The 14,893-nt window shown below is 50.2% G+C and overlaps 1 protein-coding gene across 45 annotated transcripts in view; it reads right to left on the reverse strand.

Annotated features, from left to right (window-relative positions):
• Positions 1–11,072, reverse strand: part of LOC741478 (uncharacterized) — a 128,693-nt gene extending 117,621 nt beyond the window's left edge. For 20 of the 45 annotated variants that reach the window (XR_010152175.1, XR_010152191.1, XR_010152177.1 and 17 more), the window contains exons 1-2: positions 10,923–11,060; positions 87–169 (exon numbers count right to left, since the gene is read on the reverse strand). The gene's annotated coding sequence lies outside the window, so the exon portion shown is untranslated. 45 annotated transcript variants of the gene reach the window in all.
• Positions 11,073–14,893: the final 3,821 nt, after the last annotated feature.

Here is a 14,893-nt window from a genome sequence, read left to right on the forward strand (position 1 = left end):
GACGAGGAAGCCATGATGTTTGCTCTTCCATTCCCTCCCTCCTCTGAGTCCCCCTCCTCCCCAACCCCCATCTCCTTTCCCCTTACCTCATACACAGCCAGCCCTTACATGGGTATTTCTTCATGTCATCTGCCACCTCTGGGCAGCCAGGCTCCCCCAGACTCAAGCCCTGCAAAGAGAGGGTAGGACCTGAACCACCTCACCTGGCACAGCCCACCTGTCCCAGCATGGGCTTCAGACACCAGACCTCATGGGACCCACAGCTCCCTCTGCCCCTCTGGCATTCAGCCCCCAAGAGGTGGCAGCGCTCCTACTTATACACCAGGTGCCCTTTCCCACATGCCAATGGGCAGTGCTTGGAACCGCTCAGCAGGGAGGCTGCTGGCTGCCCCCAGTCTTCCAAGCCTCCAGACATTCTTCCTGAGCTTGCCCAGGTGGGTTTTGGGTGGGAGTCCATTCATTCATTCATTTAATGATGACAAATATTCTCTACTGTAACGAGGAGAGTGAAAATACACAGCTGAGGACCAACAGACAAAAACAAAAAAACCCAAAATAGTTGCTCTGGAGAGTGGCACTGGGCTTGGGGAGGAGTAAAGCAGGAAGCCGGTGTTTTCATTTTCTTCCCAACTTTTATTTTAGGTTCAGAGGGTGCATGTGCAGGTTTGTTATGTGGGTGAAGTGCATGTCGCAGGGGGCTGGTGTGCGATTATTTCTCCACCCAGGTAATCAGCATAGTACCTGCTAGGCAGTGTGTCCATCCTCACCCTCCTCCTACCCTCCACCCTTGAGGAGGCCCAGTGTCTGTTGTTCCCCTCTGTGGGTCCATATGTTCTCATCATTAACTCCCACTTATACGTGAGAACATGCTGTATTTAATTTTCCGTTCCTGTGTTACTTTGCTGAGGCTGATGGCCTCCACCTGCACCCGTGTTGTAGCAAAGGACATGATCTTATTCTTGTTATGGTGGCATAGTATTCCACGGTGTGTGTATACCACATTTTCTTTAGTCTACTGTCAATAGGCATTTAGGTTGATTCCACGTCTTTGTTATTGTCAATAGTGCCACGATGAACACACACATGCATGTGTGTCTATTCCCGTCTATACCCAGTGATGGAATTGCTGGTTCACATGGAAGTTCTAAGTTCTCTGAGAAATCTCCAAACTGCTTTCCACAGTGGCTGCACTAATTTACATTCCCATCGACAGTGTGTTTTCCATGAAAGGCTGTTGAGGATTATTTGATCTTTCTTAACCACGTGCATTTATTAGATCAGGAAAAAGAATAGTACAGATGGGATTACGCCACTCCCCACTGAGTCCCCTCCAATGACACTGGGGCTCCCAGAGCAGATCTCCAGTCCTCCTTGTGGACTCTGAGCCATGCTGGCCTGACCCCACCTCCTTCTCCAGCCTCTGCTGCAGCCACACTCCACTTGAAGGCCTGCCACAGGGCCTTCAAATATGCTGTTCCCTCCCAGGTGCTCTTTTCCCAGCTATCACTGTAGCCAGCTCCTCACCTTCAGATCTCAGATTAAACTTCATCAGACCTTCCAATTCTAATGATCTGTTTGTGTGGTTATTTGACCATTTACCCAGTAGACTCTAAGCTTCCGGAGGGCAGGGCCATGTCTGCTCACCCATGGGTGAATACCTGCCCCCAGCACTGCCCTGGCTCATGTGGAGTCTCTGCATTTTTTTGGACATAACAAACAACGTAGTAGTGATCTAGCCCCTGGGACAAGACGTTTAGAAGCCTCTCTCCCACGGAGCACTGGTGCCTTCCCATCAGCCAAGATGTCGGCACAATCACTGTCCTGTTTCTTAGGCCACACCAGGGAGGCCTCTGCGCAGTGATGTGGGATCAGGGAACTTGGCCTGAGCATAGGCTTGAACAGATGTGAGGGAAAGGGAGAAAAAGTGTCTCCCGCAAAACATCTCCCTAATATCCTGACACAGGGGCTTAAATTCCACCATAAAAATCACTCCTCGGGACTCTGGAAAGGCACCCGTGGAAGACAAATGAGATTGAAGGAGATAATGCCCGTGGCAGTGAAATACACGGCGGGATTAAAAAAACACGGTCTCGAATGTTCTTGCAGTGGAGTGGTGGTTTCGCCCCATCCATCTTGTATCATGGCAGACCTGGTTTCTGTGGGGCTCCTACCTGCCCCCAGGCTGGGTTCTCACATCCGGGAGAGCGGCGCGCCGCTCGTCCTCACCACCAGGGGGCGCAGGGGAGCCCCATCTCAGCACCTGCAGAGTGCACAGGTTGGGGGCACAAGCCCAGCTCCCGCTTGGGTTTCATCCCCAACACCTGGAAAACTTAAGGAAACTTTAAACACACACACACACACACACACACACACACATACACACACACACACACACACACACACACACACACACACACACACACACACACACACACACACAACTGCAGATTCTTTAACCCCCGTCCCAGAGAACCCTGGGAATTCAGTGGTTGTGTTGGTTTTTTAGACAAGTGCCTTGATTGCAACTGATGTAGCCAGGTCCGTGAACCGTGCGTGAGTTCACTACAAACCGACTTTGCCCTAAAACCGCACAAAGGAAATTAGCCACAGTCATCCCTGATCATGAGGGGAATGACAACAAAGGAAAAAGGAACCTAGATGAGTCATTCTTTTCTCTAATTTTCCACTGGCCATGCCCCCAAGTTCCCCGGCCACTGTGGACACACAGGGAGGGCGGGCGCCAGGACGGAGCCAGGGCTTAGTTGTCCTGCTGTGATGAGAACAGGCAATGTGAGGTTAACAAAGGTAAAGAGGCTGGAGGGAAAGAAGTCGTTAGTGCTGTCTGTGGATGCCCAAGACCCACATTTTAATTTTTTCACTTTTTCTGTGCTGGTTTCTTACCTCAGGTGCAGATGGCCAACAAACTGCAGCCCTCGGCTGCTGGTGCACCATTTTCGTCCCTGGCCCGACGGAGCCCCTCTCTCGTTTTATTTCTCCAGCCCCCTCCTGAGGGTTTCCTACTCCCATTCCTTCTCTGCCTGTGGGCAACCGTTCCAACGGGGCTAAAGGGTGTTCTTAGTGTGGAAACAATTTGCATAAATGGTCTTGTGTTAGATATTTTGTTCTATTTTTCTCCCCTCCCCACCCCACCCCTCAGCAAGGTATTAAGACACACCCACTGTATTGGGTCCATATGCACTGTCCCTAGCTGGCACCCCTCACTCCATGGGGGCCGCCCCACGCTGTACTGTCCACTGTCCCAGTGGTAAGCTCCTCAGCTCTCACCATCATAAACGACACCATGAGGGACATGGAGGCACATGTCCCTTATGGATGTGTGAGAATTCCACTAGCTGCTCACCCAGGATGGGATGGAACTGGGCTGTAGGGTGTGTTAATCTGATTAACTACAACTAGTCAGACTTTTATGCCCTAATTGTAAGAGAAAAGATTAGTTTAGTAAATGCAAGTATCCCATGACGCAAATGCTTTTGGGCCCCAAAGGGCAGCACAGAGCCTTCAAAACTGGACACAATCCCTTCTGACTATTCCTCTCTGTGCATGTGGGAAATAGAGAGCACCGTTCTTGTCCTTCACACTTTAGTTTCTGCTCAAATATCTAAAATCAAGGTGAAGAAACCCTCTCTGTGAGCAAATATGGAAGAGGATTTGGGGATCCCCAGGGGGTGAGCTGGAACCACGGCATCGGTCTCATCTGGGAGTTTGCTAGAAATCCACAGCCCAGACCCCGATCAATCAGAAACTGCAGAGGTGGGGCCCGGAAGTCCATATTTGAACAAGTCTCTGGGGGACTCTCAGACATGTTGAAGTTTGGCGATAAATAAGGTCAAGCCTAGTTGATATCTATGTAGGAGATATACATCAGGGGTGTCCTCTTTTGGCTTCTCTGGCTGGGTCACATTGAAAGGAGAAGAATTGTCTTGGGCCATACCTAAAATACACTAACACTCACCATAGCTGATGAGCTAAAAAAAGAAAATGACAAAAAATTTCATAATGTTTTAAGAAAGTTTAGGAATTTCTGTTGGGCCACATTCAAAGCTCTCCTTGGCCACATGTGGCCCTAGAGCCTTGGGTTGGACAAGCTTGATATAGGTGGATCAATAGATACAGATTGACTGATTGAATGAAGCTGGTTTTGGCAAATCGTAGAACACAGAAGCACAAGCTTGAAATTCCCCTCAGAGAGCATTTGGTGGTCTGACCCCCAGAATCTTCCTGGAAAAGAAGCCAGGAGCACTTAGCAGATGGGACTGAGGTACCAGCCATCTGCTTCAAGCAGAAGATCTCAACTGTTTTCTGTTTTACAAAGGACACATCTTGGGAAGGTTTCCTTAGAAAATAAGGTCCCAGGATGAGATGAGCTGAAAACTCCTAACCCATTCCAGTCTCTCCTCATTTTCCAGACAAGGAAACTAAAGCCCAGAGAGACAAACTGCTTCCCTGAAGGTCACACAGATATTCCTGGCAGAGGCAGGCAGACTGAGTTCATCTGGATCCAGGGCTTCCTGTGTGCGCTGCACCAGCCCTACGTGAGTATAAGAAGGTTCTGGATGGGCTCTCGGAGCCTTCGAGACAATCCCATGCGGGGCAGCCCAATTTGAGCTCCGCAAGGACCCGGAGCGAGCTTGCTGGGGTCTGCTCAGTCCTCCCCACTTTGCAGCCCACCCCCCCATCAGAAACACGGAAAGCCAAGCTGGCACACAGCTGGCGGCTTCAGGTTCCCGGCCAAGTTCATTTTGACATTACAAGACAAAAAGCACAAGCATGTTCCGATGGGACTGGCCGTTACTGCGGTGCCATTCAACAGGGTTTACGATTTTCCTGGAGCCTCTCGGCCGGGTGATGCCAGAGAGTAAGCCAGAAAAAGAAAATTCCTAGGTGACGTAAATGCAGTCACGACGCTTGCGAGGGGCATGCACTTTTCCTGCCCCGGGAAGGGGTGGGGTGCGGGGAACGGAGCCATTTTAGATCCAAATAGAGAAAGAGAAAATGAAAAAAAAAAAAAAAAACCCTGTGCTGTGTATTCATTTCATTGCATAAGATCCTTGTTCACTCACTGGTTTTGTTTTCCAACCAAATGCCTTTGACTTAATAAATGCTCTGGGCAATTAGCAGACAGGGGGCCCCCCATGAAATCATCAGAGCTGAGATCACTCGAGAGGGTATCAGACAGTCAGGACATTAATTGCATTATTTTATTTCCAGATAAAAGTTATTTTGGTGGAGCCAGGCTTGCCAGAGAAGAAGCTGATAAGATCAGATGCCGTCTCTCACTGCCAGATATCCTATTAGGGGTCTCAGCAGACAGGGGATTGGGTGACAGTCCAGATCTGCATGGACAGCAGGGGTTTGTTTCAGGCCAGAGGAAAAGCCCAGGGTGCCTGAGGAGTTCCCTTATGCCATGGAGAAGCAAAGTGGGCTATGCAGGCCCTCTGGGGGCTTTAGATAAAGCGAGTACGCTTCTGATGGCCCTAGCCACAGCAATGGCTTTCACAGGAAAGAAAAAAAAATTCTCTTCTCTTTCTTTTTCAAGAGAGGGACTCTTGGTTCCTTAGTAAACATAGATGCTGGACTCGGTGCGCAGCCTAAGGTCTCTCTCTCTTGGCAGTAGCCCAAAACGCTCTCCCAAGCAAAAGGGAAAAGAAGACAGAGGGGGGTTGGGGATTGTGTCAGGTAGTGAGCTGTTTCCTGGAGAAGCCTGCGTCTGGTTCCAGAGGGAAGTGAGTTTCTAAGAGAAGGCATCTGTAGGAATTTTGCCCATCAGCCGTGACACCAGCACTGCTGTTGGAGGGATGAACAGCTCATGACAAAGTCCTGTCTCCTCTCTCCCCTTCCCCGTGTCTGTGCAATATCATTAGAACTGGCAGACCCTTATTAAAAACAGTTGGCCGCTGAGAGGCTATATCCTGTGTGAGACAGAAGCCCAGATGGTAGGTGGTCTTACTTTTGGGGTGGGGTGTTCCAGATGGTAACAGCCTCGAGGGCAGGAGGACCATGCCGCCTCTTTCTTGGCGTCCGTAGGTGGTTCCTGCCTCCTTCCCTTTGGCAGGTGTGTGGGAAGGATTGAGTGTGAAGGGATGCTCACAAGCACTGAGAAGATGGCCTGGCTCTTGTGAAATGACAGAGGTGGCCTGGGAGGTGCCCCGGACCATGGATTTAATGTGCAACACATGGTTCAGTCGGTCCCAATGTTGGGACTGTAGAGAACGTACCAGAAGCCTCACAGATACTCAAGGAGTCGTGATTATTAGGACTGGGCTGAGTTAGCTCTATCTAGTACTTTGTACTTTTAAAGACCTAGTCAACCAATATTACAATATAAACGGGATCACATGGACTACCTTTCTACTTCAAACAACTCCAGAGGCATCCTGCTGTGGATAACAGAAGCTGATTCTCTTTCTCTCTCCGCCTCCTCCTCGTCTTCCACCTCCCTCATAAAGCATCCCCCAGCACTGACAGGGTACCATCATAATGATGGTTATATTGAACTATGTGAGTGCCTACTCTTTGCTAACCAAACTAAATTATTAGTTGCATCATTTCATCTCAACTTCACACAGTTATTATATTTTTTCCTTTTCCTTTTATTATGGCAAAGTCTAGTTAATGTAAACCTTGCCATTTTCACTTTTTTAAAGTGAATATTTCAGTGGCATTGGGTCCATTCGCATTATCGCACCACCATGGCCACCGTCCAATTTCAAAACTGTTTCCATCCTGCAGAACTGGCACTTAGTACTCATTACACGACCCCCTCCTGCAGCCACGCTGGGAGCTGACCCTCTCCACCCATGCTTCGTGCACTCAGGCGCTCATCCAGGGATCATCCTGTACCTCAGACTCCGCCAAGAACTGTCCAGCCCCAGGGCCTTTGCAAGCGCTGGTCGCACTGCCTGGGATGCCCTCTCCCGGCTCACCACGTGGCTGGCTCTTTCCCATTCATTGGCCTCAGCCCAGTGGCCTCCTTCTCGTCAGAGAGGCCGCCCCTGCCTGCCCTGGCTGGCCGGCCCCTCCCCCACAATGACTCTATGACATCATCATGTTCCTTCTCCTCGGAGCCCTCAGACCCTCCGAAATCCTCTGGTCTGTGTTTTGTTTCCTCCGTCTCTATCTCTCTCCCCACTAGAAGGCAGGTCTCAGGAGGGCAAGGACCCGGCCTGTCCAGCTCCCAGCCGTAGCCCCAGGGCTGGGTGTGCAGTAGATACTCACCAAGCCTTCTTTCCTCCCACCAGCCTTTCCTCCACAAGGGGAGACAGGACTTGGGGGTGTTTTTGGGGGTCAAAACAACACAAAGGAAAGAGACGCTGAAGTGGGTGAGCTGGCCTCGCACTGCACTTCCTGCTGGAGTTCAAAGTCAGCCCTGCCCCTGGAACTGCCATGGCCAGTTTAGATTGTTCCAGAATCCCGCTGCAGGCTGTTCAAAAGGCTCCCAGCTGCTATCAGGAAATAGCTCAGGAAGGTCCCTGTTAAACACCACCCCCATCCCCGTAACCCTGAGCAGCCCCCCGCCACCTGCTATTTTCTATCTCTGAGAATTAGCTGACATTAGGCAAGTCATGTCTGTGGAATAATACAATGTTTGTCCTTTTATGAGTGGTTTGTTTCACTCAGCACCATATCCGCAATGCTCACTCATGTCATAGCAGGTGTCAGAACTTCCTTCCTTTTTAAGGCCGAATAATATTCCACTGTATGGATGGACCATGTTTTGTTTATCCATTCTCCTGTCAATGAACATTTTCGTTGCTCTCAGCATTTGGCTGTTAGGAATAGCGCTCTGAGGACATTTGTGCACACGTGTTTGCATGGATTTAATTGTTTTTCCTTTTCTTGCCTGTTCTTGGGTGTCGTGGTCAAGAAGCCACTGCCGAGTCCAACATTGTGAAGCTTTCCCCCTATGTTTTCTTCTAAGAGTTTTGTAGTTTTTTTACATTTAGTTATTATGGTAATGCCTTTGATCCTTTTTGAGTTAATTTTTTGTATCTGGTGTAAGAGAAGGGCTCAACTTCATTCTTCTGCGTGCGGTATTCAGTTTTCCAAATACCATTTTTTGAAAAGACTTCCCTTTCCCCACTGAAGGGTCTTGGCTCAAGACACTTGAATGTCAAATAAGTCAACGGGCTTCTTTCTGGACTCTGTGTTCTGTCCCATTGGTCTGTCTGTCTGTATGTAGGTCAGGACCACAGTGTTTTGATTGTCATAATTTTCTAGTAACTTTTGAAATCAGAAAGTGTATGACTTCCAACTTCCTGGTTTGTATTTTTACATTTTATATTTTGTCGCCATTTTACAGATGAGACAAAGGAAGCTCAGAGAGGGGAACTGACTTTCGAGGTCACAGAACAAGCAAGGGTGGGACAGGATTTGAACCCAGGCTTGTTTGACCCCAGCCCCTTTCAACAAAAATTTCTGTCTCAGCTTGGATCACAGAGCAAGAAAGTTACAGCCCTTCCCAGCCCCCTTCCTGTCCTGCTGAAGAATTCAGCTGGGGTGGCAGCCTCGACACATCTCAAAGGCTCTGATACGGTTTGGCTGTGTCCCCACCCAAATTTCACCTTGAATTGTAATAATCCCAGCATGTCAAGGGCAGGGCCAAGTGGAGATCATTGAATCATGGAGGTGGTTTCCCCCATGCTGTTCTCGTGGTAGTGAGTAAGTCTCACGTGATTTGATGGTTTTATAAATGGGAATTCCCTGTCACAAGCTCTCCTGCCTGCCACCATGTAAGACCTGCCTTTGCCTCTCCTTTGTCTTCTGCCGTGAGTGTGAGGCCTCCCCAGCCATGTGGAACTGTGAGTCCATTACACCTCCTTCTTTCTAAATTCCCCATTCTCAGGTATGTCTTTATTAGTAGCCTGAGAACAGGTGAGGCTCACTGGACTAGCTGGTGGGGGAGGAGAAAGCAGCCCATGTTCCCTCTCTCAAGCAGGACCATTTTGTTTTCCTCAGTTTCCCTCTTCCACTTCCACTTGGGGACCCCCAAAGCCATGGCCAGAGAGAGGGAGCTTGGGGTCCCAGTGCCTGGTACAAACTCACTCTGCCCCTCACTGCCCTTGGGGTCCCCACTCTGTGGGGTCAGGGACCGGGGTCCACAAGGAACTGCTTGTTGCCATCTTCCCACCCCCCCAACCCCAAAGGGGCTTGAGCATGTTCCCAGGCTCGCTTTCCCCACTGAAGGAGGGGTGGCTGTGTGAGTCCTTCCACTTCATGACCCTCTCTGTTTCCTTATATGTTCAGCAAAGGCTTGACTGAAGTCACGGGTCTCATCATTCCTTTCCTAAGCTTTCTTCAAACAGCATGGTACGTGGATGAGGACACACGTGCTCTGTAGAAGGTGGGGCCACAAAGCCCTGCCAACCGACGTTTCCTGCCTTCTGCCTCTAAGGTGCAACCCTGAAAGCACCTCTGGAATCTTTGGGGCTCAGGGAGCACAGCCTGGAAGCAGGGGGATACTCCCCAGGGCTGCAGTCCACCTCGGAAGCTGCTCACCACAGGTGTCTGCTTACACTTCGATTCAGATCACATAAGATAAACAAGCAGCTCTTCGGCTTCTGAGCCACCCTTCAAGAGCACAGCCACTCGTGGCTAATGGCTGCTGACTGGAACCCTGGATGGCCCAATCTGGAACTTTTCATCACCCCAGAGCATCCTGTGCAGTGCTTCTCCCGAGGAGCCCTGCAGGCAGTGACCTCCAGCTCCGAGCCTGATCCCACATGAGCGGGAAGAAGACAGCCCAGGGAGGCTGACCACAGCCACAAGCTCATTTCTCATGGGAAACCACAAATGGGAGATGCCAAGAAATTAGAATAGAGGATGCTCCAGAGCAGACGCTCCTGTTTACAGGTACCTGGTTCTATACAGTCACACATGAAAGGAAAATGGTGATATCTAAGAAACAGAGGAACCCATGGGCTCAACCAGTGAGGTCGTAAGGAGCTCTAGGATGGGGGTGTCACAGAGGTCTCACATGTTTAGGTGGGTGGAGAGTTTCAGAGCATGACTGGTTGATAATAACTGGTAGGCACTGTTGGCGGACGGCAACCATGCCAGGCATATAGCAGGGTGCTGCGTCTTCTCTAATTCTCACTGCGGCCAATGAGTTTAGAGATTTTCACTCCCATTTTAGAGATCAGCTGAGACACAGAAAGGCCAAGCAGCTTCCTCAGTCAGAAAAGGGGCAGAGCCAGGGTTCACCCCCTCGCAGAGCCATGCACCAGTTCTGCAGAGCCCAGGACGGGGTGAGGCCAGTCGTGAGGGACCGAGAAAGGCCTAAAGAAAGAGGAGGACAGAAAAAGGGCCCGTGTTGGACAGAGAAGGAGCGATTATTGAGGCCTGAAGGTCAGGCTCATGGAAGGCACTGGCCTGTGGTCCGCAGTGGCATTGAGAGCATGTGTTGGTCCTTCCACCACCATGTATAGCTGGTGCCCTTGGAGATTCCATCTGCTTTCCTATGGGGTCTGTGAGGTTGGACTTCGGGAGCCCATTTCATGGACCTGAACACTGAGTATCAGAGGGAAGGGTTTGCCAGGGGTCAGCGTCTGTATCCTCTCTCCCCACGCTACATCTGAGATTCACCCAGAGGGGGCCTTGGGGAAACACCCAGTTGTTGAGAGCAGCAGATCTCAGACTTCGGCTTGCATGAGGGTTCCCTGGAGGGTCTGTGACAGGGCCGGGGTGGGGCTGAGAATATGCATTTCTAACACACAAACTCCTTTCATCCTGCAGAGCTGAAACTCAGTACTCATTAAACAACTCCCTCCTGCAGCCACGCTGGGAGCTGACACTCTCCACACATGCTTCATGCACCCAGGCGCTCATCCAGGGATCATCCTGTACCTCAAATACCCCCAAGAACTGTCCTGCCCCAGGACCTTTGCACATGCTGGACCCACTACCTGTGATGCCGTCTTCTGGCTCACCACGTGGCTGGCTCCGTCTCATTCATTGGTCTCAGCCCAGTGGCCTCCTCATCAGGGGGGCTGTCCCTGCCTGCCCTGGCTGGCCCACCCCCTCCCCCACAATGACTCTGTGATGTCACTGTGTTCCTTCTAGGAGCCCTCAGGGCTCTGGAATCCTCTGGTCTGCACCCAGGTGCCACTGCTGCTGCTGCTGGTCCAGATACCACCTTCTGAGAACCACTGGTTTAAGGAACACGCCCCTCCCTGCTCATTCAGTTGAGGCCTCTCCTCAAGAAGATATCTTTGCATTTGTTGTTTTTGTGTTGCTTTGTTTTGTGTTGCCGTAAGGATGTGAGATGCTGCTCCTGGGACTCCAGGCTGATTTCTGACACCAGCATGTCTGCATTTTTGCAGAAGACCAGAGAATTCTGGGGTTCGAAGCTATGAGGTTTTGGGGTTTCTCTGAGGCAGTGGTGGGAGGAAGACCTCTCCCCTGAGCCCTGTCTCCTCAGCCAACCAGGAAGCTCAGAATTCCACAGCCTCCCTGACTCCCACCTCAGCAGGCACCAAGATTGCTGTAATTCGGCACTTGCAGGTCTTGCAGGAGTTCAACTGATCCTGGATCTCGCTCCTTTTGACCTGGAGTATTTTGTAGGCTCTTTCTTATCGACAAGCTATGTATTCCAGGGAAACTCTCTGCTCTCTCCCTGGTCCATGCTGAAAATGCCGTTGAGGGCTTTGCATCATTTCACTGTTCCCAGACTGTCTACATTTAAAAGTTTCTCCAAAGATTTTCCTTCGTAAACCATCATCAGAAGCACATCAAAAACCCTCAGCACTCTCCCCTCTGCCCCGCTCCCTGTTAGCTGATTTTATAACCCTCCTCCTCAGCGTAAACAGAGCTGATCACTTTATACCCTTTGTGTATTGTTTCTTAATATGAATGAAGTGAAACAGCTAACCAGTAGTCATTCAAATTATTGCCTAACATAAACTGACAAGGAGCGTTGAAGTGTTTAGCCTCAGAAACTGTGAACGTGGTCACAACTTAGTAATTAACTCACATTTACTTAACCCCAACATTCATTTTGTTATTATTATTATTTTTAATCAAGGAAACAAGGTTCATTCTGTGGGATAAGGATTGGATCTGATCTGCGGCCATTTATTTTCTACGCAACCTATCCATGCCCTCACTGCCAATGCTGTCTCAATCAGCTTCCCAGGGACAAATGTGAAATCAAGCCCACCAGCTCCAAGACAAACACAATCTCAGGGAATGGGCCCCAAAGCCACGATGGGCAGGGATTGCTCCCAGACGAGGGAATGCTTTCAAAAGAAACAGAGAGTTTTTACCTTTTTGCCAACAATTCTGTGGGCAACATTTGTTTTCTATTTTCCTTTTTTCTCCCACTAAATCACTTTTATAAACTCCTCAAAAGTTTCAGTTTATTCAGTGACAATTAGTTTATGGCATTTCTGAAGTGGATTTAGATTCGAGTGATAAAATTACAAGCCAAAATTGCAACCATAATGGAAAATCCTGGTTCATGTTTGGCCTTTGAGACCACAACTGAGAGATTATGGGTGGACGCCAGCGAGCAGAGGGCAGCAGTCACTGAGCGTTCCCTTCCCCATGGAGCAGGGTCCCAATCTGCCACCTCCTGGGGTGTTGGCGGGACAGGAGGCATGGACGTGGCAGAACACGTGGCAGGACAGGTGGAAGAAGAACACAGGCTGGTTGGCAGGTTCACATCTTCTCGCCCCGAGACATGTTCTTTCTGTCCTCAATTTCAGAACCAGCACTTTCCTGAATTCCAGGCCAGCTGATTGCATCTCAGTTTCTTAGTGTTTAACGGAGACCTTCCTGAGCTATTTCCTGATAGCAGCTGGGAGCCTTTTGAACAGCCTGCAGCGGGATTCTGGAACAATCTAAACTGGCCATGGCAGTTCCAGGGGCAGGGCTGACTTTGAACTCCAGCAGGAAGTGCAGTGCGAGGCCAGCTCACCCACTTCAGCGTCTCTTTCCTTTGGGTCGTTTAGACCCCAACAACACCCCCAAGTCCTGTCGCCCCTGCGGGAAGGAGAGGCTGGTGGGAGGAAAGAAGCCTTGTTGAGCATCTACTGCATGTCCCGCCCTGGGGCTATGGCTGGGAGCTGGACAGGCCGGGTCCTTGCCCTCCTGAGACCTGCCTTCTAGTGAGGAGAGAGATAGAGACAGAGGAAACAAAACACAGACCAGAGGATTTCGGAGGGTCTGAGGGCTCCGAGGAGAAGGAACATGATGATGTCATAGAGTCATTGTGGGGGAGGGGCCGGCCAGCCAGGGTAGGCAGGGGCGGCCTCTCTGACGAGAAGGAGGCCACTGGGCTGAGGCCAAAGAATGAGAAAGAGCCAGCCACGTGGTGAGCCGGGAGAGGGCATCCCAGGCAGTGCGACCAGCGCTTGCAAAGGCCCTGGGGCTGGACAGTTCTTGGCGGAGTCTGAGGTACAGGATGATCCCTGGATGAGCGCCTGAGTGCACGAAGCATGGGTGGAGAGGGTCAGCTCCCAGCGTGGCTGCAGGAGGCATCCTCTTCCTTTATCCCCTCTCCGCCTGCCCCCCGTTACTCCTCCTTCCTCCCCCTGCCACATGGCAGGTCCCTGACCATCTCAGCTTCATCCTCTTCTCATTCCACAAGCTCTCCCCAAAAGACCCCATTCCTCCCCACCTTCAACGATCTCTGGCAGGGAGGAGGGGGAACTGAGAGGCTACTTTCTGACCCAGGACCCTGAGCCTGTGTACAGAGAGAGCATGAGCTGGGTGAGCTGCTTGCCAAGGAGTGGTATCTGCCCTCATCAGTGGACACAAAAAGCCCCAGGGGTTACGTGGCCATGGCTGCCCTCATGGCTGCACCGGGAGGATGACCGTGTTCCCACTCTCAGTCCTGCCGAGGTGCCTGACACCCCTGCACCCCGGAGCTGGGGGGTCTAAGAACTTGTAAAAAGTGTACAAGTGCCAGATGCTCGTTGTGCACAAATCTAAATGCAGAAAAGCACTGAAAGAAGAATCCAGAAAACCACAGTTCCCATTTTTATATGGGAGCAAACAAAGGCAGATCCCAAGCTCTTTCTCTTCCCTAGATCAATACAGACAGACAGACAGGTGGATAGATAGATAGATAGATAGATAGATAGATAGATAGATATAGATCATTGAAAGACAAACAGAGATGGATGATAGATACATGCTTACAGATGCACACACACACGCTAAATGGTATAAAAATGGAATCACTCTGTAGGCTGTTTTACCACCTACTTTACTAAATTAATGAGTTACTGAGTATAATTTAATTTTATATACTAATTTGAAACTGTGTCATTAGGTTTTTAAGTCTATGGCATCACTTTCGCTTGTATTTTTCTATTGATTTCTTTTCTTTTTTTTTCTTTTTTGAGACAGAGTCTCACTCTCACCCAGGCTGGAGTACCGTGGCACGATCTTGGCTCATTGCAACCACCACCTCCCGGGTTCAAGTGATTATCCTGCCTCAGTCTCCCAAATAGCTGGGATTACAGGTGCCCACCACCATGCCTGGCTAATTTTTTGTATTTTTACTAGAGATGGGTTTTCACCATGTTGTCCGGGCTGGTCTCGAACTCCTGGCCTCAAGTGATCCACCCGCCTTGGCCTTCCACAGTGCTGGGATTACAGGAGGGAGCCACCGTGCCCAGCCCTATTGATTTGGAAATTGTAAGGAGAGTCATGCTCTCTATGAATTCACACAGTAGGGGGGTGAGTCAAGTGAGCGGGGAGGTACACTTGGCATCACTCATCCCCAGCTGCACCCTGCTTGCTCAACAGTGCCTGTGTGTCCTGCCTTGCCTACTGTTTTATTCATACGGAAAGACACCCGCATGGTATTTATTTGACCAGAAATGGTGTCACATCACGCATGTATTTCCTGCAACTTCCTTTTTCCCTT

Source organism: Pan troglodytes, chromosome 18, assembly GCF_028858775.2.
Source record: "Pan troglodytes isolate AG18354 chromosome 18, NHGRI_mPanTro3-v2.0_pri, whole genome shotgun sequence".
Classification (NCBI taxonomy): Eukaryota; Metazoa; Chordata; class Mammalia; order Primates; family Hominidae; genus Pan; species Pan troglodytes.